Raw genomic sequence first — 10043 nt, 5'->3', positions numbered from 1 at the left:
CCAAAGAAGACATCTAGGCAGCCAGTAATACATAAAGAGATGCTTGTGATCATTAGCCATTAGGGAGATGCATATCAAAACTACAATGAGATATCATCTCACACTAGTAACAATGGCAATGATAAAAAAAAAAAAACAAAAAACCAGAAAACAACACATGCCGGTGAGGCTGTGGGGAGATTGGAACACTCGTACAATGGTAAAGGGAATGCGAAATGGTACAATCTCTATAGACAACCTCTATAGAAAACAGTATGGTGCTTCCTAAAAAGGCTAGAAATAGAAATGCCATATGATCCAGCAATCCCACTCTTAGGTATACATCACGGAGAAATAAGAGCCCTCGGATGAATAGACATATGCACACCCATATTCATTGCAGCATTATTTACAATAGCAGAAAGATGGAAGCAGCCTAAGTGCCCATCAATGGATGAATGGATAAACAAACTGTGGTACATACACGCAATGGAATACTATGCAGTGTTAGAGAATAACGACTAATCCATGAAAACTTACGTAACATAGATGAACCTGGAGGATGTTATGCTGAGTGAAATAAGTCAAACACTAAAGGATAAATATTGTACAAGACCACTATAATAAAAATCAAGAAAAGGTTTTTCGCATAGACAGAAACATTCTTTGATGGTTACCAGGGATGGGGCGGTACAGGGGAGCAAATCAGTAAGTAAATAGTAGACGCATACCAGCTTCAGTGAAGAGAGAGATAATACACCATATGGGGAGGTCTGCACAACATAACCAAGGTAAAGGAAGACACTGGTACACAAGAATAAAAGGCAGCAACAGGAAATACTATAATGTATGAGTGGATATGTAAGCTGAACAGAGGTGGGAGGGTGTATGGAAGCACGTCCACATACATATAAATGCGTACATGCTGCAAATAAACCTTTTTTTTAATGCCATAGTGTGCACAGGGGACAGAGTCATGAAAACTTTTTATCCATAACCATATACCTCCTGGGTCTGAGATATTGGGCTTGAGGGCTAGGGGCCATAGTCTCGGGGAACATCTGGGTCAACTCGCATGTCATAATCCATATAGACAATATTCTATATCCCACCTTGGTGAATAGCGACTGGGGTATTAAAAGCTTGCAAGCAGCCATCTAAGATGCAACGATTGGTTTCTTCCCAACCAGAGCAAAGAAGAGTGAACAAAACCAAAGACTTAATGAAACAATTAGTCCAAAGGTCTAATAGACCACATGAACCATGGCCTCCACTAGCCTGAGACCAGAAGAACTAAATGGCTACCACTACCAATCGCTCTGACCAGAACCACCATGGACAAAGTAGGAGAGAAATGTAGAATAAAATTCAAACTCATAAATTACACCAGACTTACTGGTCTGAGAGGGACTGATGAAACTTTTGAGACTATGGTCCTTAGTTACCCTTCAAACTTGGAATTGAAATCACTCCCGGAGATCACATTATAGCCATACAATAGAGAGGCCTATAAAATGAATGATAACACCAGTGAGGAACATACCCCTCAGAACAATCAACTCTACAAGACCTGAAGGGCAGCATTTGCCCAAAAGCAAAGTTCGGAAGGAGTGTAGGGGCAGGAAAGCTAGACTAATGGAAATGGGGAACCGAGGAAGGGGGGGAGAGTGCTGACACATTCAGGGGTTTGCAACCAATGTCATGAAACAAGCTGTGTAAAAATTGTTGAATGCGAAACAAATTTGCTCTGTAAACTTTCACCTAAGCCACGATAAAATGCTTTATATATATATATATACACACATACACACACGCACACACACACACACACACACACATATATAATATTAGTGTTTTGCTCTAAATGATGAGGTAAGTGAGAAGGCTTCGGGTGGCTCTTTGCGAGCCCTTTCCACAAATCCCACAAGGTGAGCAAGGGCAGCCTTTACTTCCAATAAATGAAAAACCACATTGTGTAGAATCAGCACCATCTCTTCTCTTTCATACACTGGTTTTTGAAGAGTGCAGACATTTTAATGTCCTGTAAGAGAATAGTCATTGAACAAGAGAATAGTCATTAAGCAAATGCAACACAGTGATCTGGGGAAGGTGAAGCAAATTTGTAGAATTGTTTGTTTTGTTTTGTTTCCTGCTGCTCGTTAACTTATATTTCATATAAAGGAAACCAAACCGATTGCCATTGATTCGATTCTGACTCATAGTGACACTATAGGACAGAGTAGAACTGCCCCCATAAGGTTTCCAAGGAGAGGCTAGTGGATTCGAACTGCGAACCTTTTGATTAGCAGCCAAATGCTTAACCACCGCACAACGAGGCCTCTGCTATATTTCAAATAGGTATTCCTTATGTGATTTGCCTCTAAGTTATAACTCAGAGAGGAAAAACGTAATTTTAAACTCTAAAGCAATCAAAGTTAACCTGGCAACTGGTGGTCTTCAGTAAAATGACTGATTCCACAAATGTTGGTGAGGGTGAGGAGAAATTGGAACCCTTATCCGTTGCTGGTGGGAACGCAAAATGATACAGCCACCGTGGAAAACAGTTGGGTAGTTCCTCAAAAAGTTAAACATAAACCTAACATATGACCCAGCTATTCCACTCCTAGATACGTACCCTAGAGACGTGAAAGCAGCAACGTGAACGGGCACATGTAAGCTTATGTTCATGGCAGCACTATTCAAAATAGCCAACAGGTGGAATCAACTTAAGTGTCCATCAACATACAAATAGATAAACAAAATGGAGTACATACATACGACGAGATATTACTCGGCCATACAGAGAAATGAAGCCCTGATCTGTGGATGAACCTTGAAAACCTTATGATCAATGAAGTAAGTCAATGCCAAAAGGTATGAAATAACAAGAACAGGCAAATGTATAGAGATGAACGTTTATTAGTGGTTTGCAGGGAAGAGAGGAAGGGCAAAGGAGGAGCCTTTGTTTAGTGAGTGTTTGTTTTTGGTGATGTATGATGACTGCACAATGTGATTAATGTAATTGGTATCATTAAATTGTACACCTGAAAGATGTTGAGTTGGGACATGTTGTGTTATATGTAATTTTACAATTAAAAAAAAAAAATAGTGGTTAGTAGTATTGTTCAATTTCTCATATAGGAGAGTGTACCTGTGAGAAATTTGGGATGCTGTCAGATTTTGCCTGCTTCCTGCACTCTTCAGCCCCCTCTGATATCCTTCATTTCGGAGTTCCGGCGCTTTGGTAATTTAGAGCACCACCTTTGCCCTCCCATAATCTAGAATCATGAAATTCAGACCTGCACTCAGCTGGATATCTGTTATCACCGTTTTACATTTCAACAGGAATTTCAAGTGAGCCAGACAGGCCTGGGTTGGAATTCTGGTTCTGCCACTCAACAGCTTGTCATCCTGGGCAAGTTGTTTAACCTGTCTGAGTCTCACTGTCCTTCTTGTCAAAGGGAATAATAATCGTACTACACCACGAGGTTGCTGTGAGGAGTAAATGAGACCTGTATTAGTGTCCTAGGGCTGCCATGACAGAGTACCACAAGCGGGGTGGCTTAAAGCAACAGGAATTTATTCTGTCGGTTCTGGAGGCTAGAACTCTGAAGTCAAGGTGTCAGTTCAGCAGGGCTATGCTGCCTCTGAAGCCTCTAGGGGAGGCTTGTCTCTTACAGCTTCTGGTAGCCTCAGGAGTTCCTTGGCTTGCGACAGTATCACTCCATTCTCTGCTTCACCTTCACATGGTCGCCTTCCCTCTGTGTCTGTGTCTTTGTCTCTTCTTTTTTATAAGGGCATCGGTCATATTGAATTAAGGGCCCACTTCATTCCAGTTAACTAATTCTTAACTAATTACGTTAACTAACTCTTACAACTGCCACAACCCTGTTTCCGAATAAGTTCACATTTTGAGTTTTCAGGAAAGATGTGAATTTTGGGATGACATTATCCAACCTGTCGTTAACTGCCGCAAGTTGACCCCTGACTCATGGTGACCCCATGTGTTACAGAGTTGAACTGCTTCATGGAGTTTTCTTGGCTGTAATCTTTACATTGCAAAGAATGGGAACTCCAGAACACTTAATTGTGCTCTTGAGGAACCTTTACATAGATCAAGAGGCAGTTGTTTGGACAGAAAAAGGGGATGCTGATTGTTTTAAAGTCAGAAAAGCTGTGCATCAGAGTTGTATTCTTTTGCCATATCTATTCAATCTGTATGCTGAGCAAATAATATGAGAAGCTGCTATATGTGAATAAGAACGGGACATCAGGATTGGAGGAAGACTCATTAACAACCTGCATTGTGCAGGTGACATAATCTTGCTTGCTGAAAGTGAAGAGGACTTGAAGCACTTACTAATGAAGATCAAAGACCACAGCCTTCAGTATGGATTGCACCTCAACATAAAGAAAACAAAAATCCTCACAACTGGACCAATGAGCAACGTCATAATAAATGGAGAAAAGATTGAAGTTGTCAAGGATTTCATTTTACTTGGATCTACAATCAACAGCCATGGAAGCAGCAGTCAAGAAATCAAAAGACGCATCGCACTGGGTAAATCTGCTGCAAAGAACCTCTTTAAAGTGTCAAAGAGCAAAGATGTCACCTTGAAGACTAAGGTGCGCCTGACCCAAGCTATGGTATTTTCAATCACATCATATGCATGTGAAAGCTGGACAATGAATAAGGAAGACCGAAGAAGAGTTGATGCCTTTGAATTGTGGTGTTGGCGAAGAATATTGAATATACCATGGACTGCCAGAAGAATGAACAAATCTGTCTTAGAAGAAGTACCAGAATGCTCCTTCGAAGCAAGTATGGCGAGACTGCATCTTACATACTTTGAACATGTTGTCAGGAGGGATCAGTCTCTGGAGAAGGACATCATGCTTGACAGAGTACAGGGTCAGCGGAAACGAAGGAAACCCTCAATGAGGCGGATTGACACAGAGGCTGCAACAATGAGCTCAAGCATAATGACGATTGTGAGGATGGCTCAGGACTGGGCAGTGTTTCGTTCTGTTGTGCACAGTGTCGCTATGAGTCGGAACTGACTCAAAGGCACCTAACAACAGCAACAATCTTTACAAAAGTAGTTTGCCAGACCTTTCTTCTGCAGAGCCACTAAGTGGGTTCAAACCACCAATCTTTGGGTTAGCAGCCAATGGCAAACTGCTTACACATGTAGGCTCCTACCCAACCTAGTATTGACCACATACGGCAGGTTCCTGGTGCTCAATAAAGGCTTGTTTTTCTTCTCATTTTCCTTCAATTTTCAATATTTCAACCCTCTGTGAACAGCACAAAGATCTGTCTTTGTCTTGTGTCCTTTCTTTTGCCCCTATAGCTGTTGTCATTAGTTGCTGTCAAGTTGGCTCGGACTCATGGTGACCTATGTATAACAAAACAAAACATTGCCCGTTCCTGTGCCAATCTTTATGATCATTGGTATGTTTGAGTCCTTTATCGTGGCTGTTGTGTCAATCTATTTTATTGAGGGATTCTCTCATTTTCGCTGACCCTCTACCAAATATGATATCCTTTTCTAGCCATCCGAAGTCTCATCAATCGCACTTCTAAGACAGATTTGTTCACTCTTTTGGCAGTCTGTGGTGTATTCAATATTCTTCACCAGTATCACAGTTGAATGCATCAATTCTTCGATCTTCGTTTTTCATTGCCCAACTCCCACATGCATATGAGACGATTAAAAAGACCAAATTTTGAGTTAGGCTCACGTAGTCATCAAAGTGGCATTTTTGCTTTTTCCTTTGCCCCCTAAATCCCTTTATACTCATGATCCATCCTAACTCAACTTTGCCCCCTAAACAAAAATGTCAACAGATCATTTCCATGATCAAGGCTGTTCTCTTGTAAGCCTCTTTGTAGCACCCAAACAAGAGCTGGCAAGGAGAGAAGACTTGATTTTATACTTGGGGAAGAGTCCTGTTCCTTAAACTGAAATATTTGTGTTCATCACAGACTATCTCCTTCCTGGTCTTGGTGTTCCGTACAAGGAAAGGTGATTCGAATGGTCAATTTAGTCAAACTTCCACCAACCTAAAACAGATTGTGTGCAGTCCAACCTCTCTATCCTGCCCTTCACCTCTCTTGTAAAACAGGTTGCTGAGGTAAGCAAGATTAGCTGGATGTGTCTTTTGCTCAGTTCTTGGTGAGTGCGGCCACGTATTACTTCAAAATCACCCTGTGTTTTCTTCCTTAATATTCCACTTGGGCCTTCTGTTCATGTGATTACCACATTTTCCTTCCAAATTACGCACTAACTCCCATTTGTGTTTCTTTGCACTGTTACAATTTCCAGATTACTGTGATTTCTTTCTAGTGTGTTTAATCTTGAGTAAATCAACCTGGCTATACTATTTTCCATCAATTTCATCTTAAGTGAATTGAACCTTGTTTTCATTTGAGAGGGGGAAGGGGTTGGGAAAGGTCGAATAGAGAACAGTGATGACTATATCACACTGGTCTGGGTTATATCACACTGGCCTCGGCTGAAGAATACGTTTTCACTTTGACCTTTGCTGGAGTCATCCTAGACCTAATTCCTGGTATTCGTTTCACTCTGAGCCCCAAAGACCTATCCACTTTACCAAAGTAGATTAAAAAAAGGAGCAATGAATAACTGAATATTTGATTTTTTCCCTAGTAATATTAACCAAAATCCATAGAAGAAAATAACTTTGTCCTTGTTTCAGTGAGAAGTAGTTACAAATCTTGAATTCAAATCGAAGTCATCCTGACTCTCATAAATATATCCACTCCAAGGGTACACATTTCTTCCCTTTGGGTCCTTTTTAGAAAATATGACATATACAGCTAAAGTTAACTGTTGTCAGAAAAGCAGCACATAATGGGAAAGTTTGAACTTTCAGAGGACTGCTGGTGTACAACTTTATGCCCTCCTGATATTTAAAAAATATATATAAAGGCTGAAAACAATTTTAATTAAAAATCAAAACAAAAATATTCTCTTAGAAATGAGTCACCCTTTGGCTGGATTAAATTGCCCTGTTGCCGCAGCCAGTGTTGTCTGACTTTTGTGGAATCCCTGGCCACTTGATAAGGTGTCTGAAACAAGGTTTCTGGCCTTGTGACTTGGACTAAGATGGCGGCAGTGCTGGAGGGCAGAGGTCAGGGCAGTCAGCCACTCCACATCTTTCTTCCCCGCCACTCCCTGAGCAGGTGGCTCCCATAATAACACTTTGCTGCCGGCAAAACTGATCTCTGAAAAAGACTTGAATCCCCACCTGCATTCATTTATTCCTGCATTTCCTTTCAAGGCCATATGGTATTTGCATTTACAATAATTCCTTGCTGCTTCCAGATTGCACGCAGGTTCAGAAAGTAAACTTTACTATTGTCAAGTGCAAGGGTCAAGTGTTATGACTCCGCTTAGCAATTCCTGAATAATGAAAGTGGTGCCTGGGAGGGACACAGGGTCTGGACCAGATGGAAACACTGAGTAATGGAGGGTGTCTAAGGAAGAACATTAAACACCATATACACAGATGCTTCCGTTGAAATAATTTGGGGAACACCTTCCCCTCCACTTTGGAATTCCCCTGAGGATAGATAATCTTTGAGGACTCTAGCTACCTAAGAGGTACTGAACAATCTCACCTTGTTCACCTCCTCCGCACACTCCTCCCCCCAGACATGTCCTATTCTTGTCAAATGCCCCATTTGTAGATGCCCTCATCACCTATCATCTCCTCCCAAAACACCATCCCGTAACCCCTTGCTCCTGGAGCTATTTCCCAGCCTACCTATGGCATCCTCATTTTAGCTGATCATTCAAAACTCACTACCACCCACAGCCTGCCTGCGTTTTTTCAACACAAGTTTCATGTAGGATGTGAAACCCTACTCCGTTTCTAACAAGGAAGAATATATAGTATCAGAGAGACATACTAGAAAGAAGTGCCTTCTGGCCTAGTTGGTTCATTCAAATGATTACCTCTCACTAACTCATTCATTCACCTATCAAGTATGTGTTGAATGTTTACTATGTGCCAGACATTATTCTAGCTCTGGGCATACAATAGTGAACCACGTAGTCAAGGTCCATGATCTTCTGAAGATTATCTATTGTCTTGTGGGAGAGATGGTCTAAAGCAAATAAACAAAGAAAGAAACTAGGGGGTTTCAGATCTTATCATGATTACTGCTGTGAATATGAATAAAATCAAACAGCTCAATGTTGTAAGGAGCAAATGGGAATCTCTTTAGATTGGATGACCAGGAGAGATTATCTGAGGTAGCGACATTTGGGCTGAGACTTGAATGTCAACAAAGAAATGCAGTGTATTGTACACTGTAAAGAAAACAGGCGTGGGAAGGAGACAAATACTCCCTTAGCAAAATAATGTCACAGTTATTGTCTCTTAAGAAATGAGGCCAAAATCTTTTTAGTATGAATGTGAGATCCAACTGTTATGTGTTTATAGGGCACCACATGTTAGCCTTTAAGGAATTGAGGTAGATTCAGGTCACACCATGCTGGTGCAGACTGGGGTGGAATTGGATCATCCATATCTTATCCCCAGTCACAACACCAGAATCCGCGGCTCCCCTTTTGGGAGCCAGAAGAAGCCTGGATAGTAAAAAACTTCCATTAACATCTGGCTAAAGGTGGACACGTTAGAATTTGCAAGATCCAAGAATGGCCTGAGGGCCAGAAATAGAGTCTTGTGGGAAGGGGTAGGATGTCCTAAAGGAGGGTAAGTGAAGTAGTGGGGGAGGAGAACAGTATTAAAAAGAGACTATGAAGTGTTTAAGACCCCTAGGTGGTATGAACAGTTTGTGCTTGACTACAAACCTGAATATTGGACTCCAAACCCATTCATTGGTGTTACAGAAGAATGGCCTGGTGATCTGCTTCCTTAAAGATTACAGCCAAGTAAACCTTATGGAGCAGTTCTACTCTGTAACACATGAAGTTGCCATGAGTCAGAATCGACTCAACGGTAAAGGTTTGGTTTTTATGGAGTGGTGGAGGGAGATGGAAGAGGGAAAGGAGAAGTTTTCAATTAGGGAGCACTGAGCTTAGGTTAATGGTGGTGGAATAATTCGGAAAAAGATAGTGATAATGGTTGCGCAACGTGAACAGCGTAATCAATGTCACAGAATTATGCATGTAGGCGTTGTTGAATGTTTGTTGCGTATATTTTACCACAATAAAATTTAAGAATAAAAAGAGAGAGAGACTATGGAATGAAAGCTGTCCAGTAACAAAAACTGCTACAACCTTCATCAAAGGCCATGTGCCTCCTCTCTGGAGAAGACAGGAGTGGGGAGGGAGAGCACACACTCTTAGATCCAATGAGTGAGCTGGCACTTGGGGCAGGGTTTGATAGTGCCTTTGTTACCCAGTGCTGCTATAACAGAAATACCACAAGTGGGTGGCTTCAATGAACAGAATTTTATTTTCTCTTAGTTTAGGAGGTTAGAAGTTCAAATCCGGGGCACTGGCTCTAGGGGAAGGTCCCCTCTGTCCCAGCTCCCCAGAGTTCCTTGGCGATCTCCACATGGCATCTATTTTTCCCCATTTGTGCTTGCTTGCTTCTGTGCCTAATCTGTTCTACTTATATCTCAAAAGGGATTGGCATAAGACATACCCTACACTGATATGATCTCATTAACATAACAAGGAAAACCCTACTCCCAAATGGGATTACATTCACAGGTATAAACCAACCAACCAACCAACCGGTTGCCACGTAGTTGATTCCAACTCACTGCGACCCTGTAGGACAGAGTAGAACTAACCCAAAACAGTTTCCAAGGCTGTAATCTTTACAGAAGCCGACTGCCACAACTTTCTCCAGTGGAATGGCTGATGCGTTCGAATTGCCAACTTTTTGGTTAGCAGCTGAGTGTTTAACCACTGCTCTACCAGTGCTTCTTTTCCACAGGCATATCAAAAAAAAACCAAGCCTATTTCCATCCAGTCAATTCTGACTCATAGTGGCCCTATAAGACAGAGTAGAACTGCCCCATAGGGTTTCCAAGGATTGGCTAGTGGATTCGAACTGCC

The sequence above is a fragment of the Loxodonta africana genome, chromosome 5, assembly GCF_030014295.1.
Source record: "Loxodonta africana isolate mLoxAfr1 chromosome 5, mLoxAfr1.hap2, whole genome shotgun sequence".
Lineage (NCBI taxonomy): Eukaryota > Metazoa > Chordata > Mammalia > Proboscidea > Elephantidae > Loxodonta > Loxodonta africana.
Note: the sequence above shows the minus strand (reverse complement) of the source record.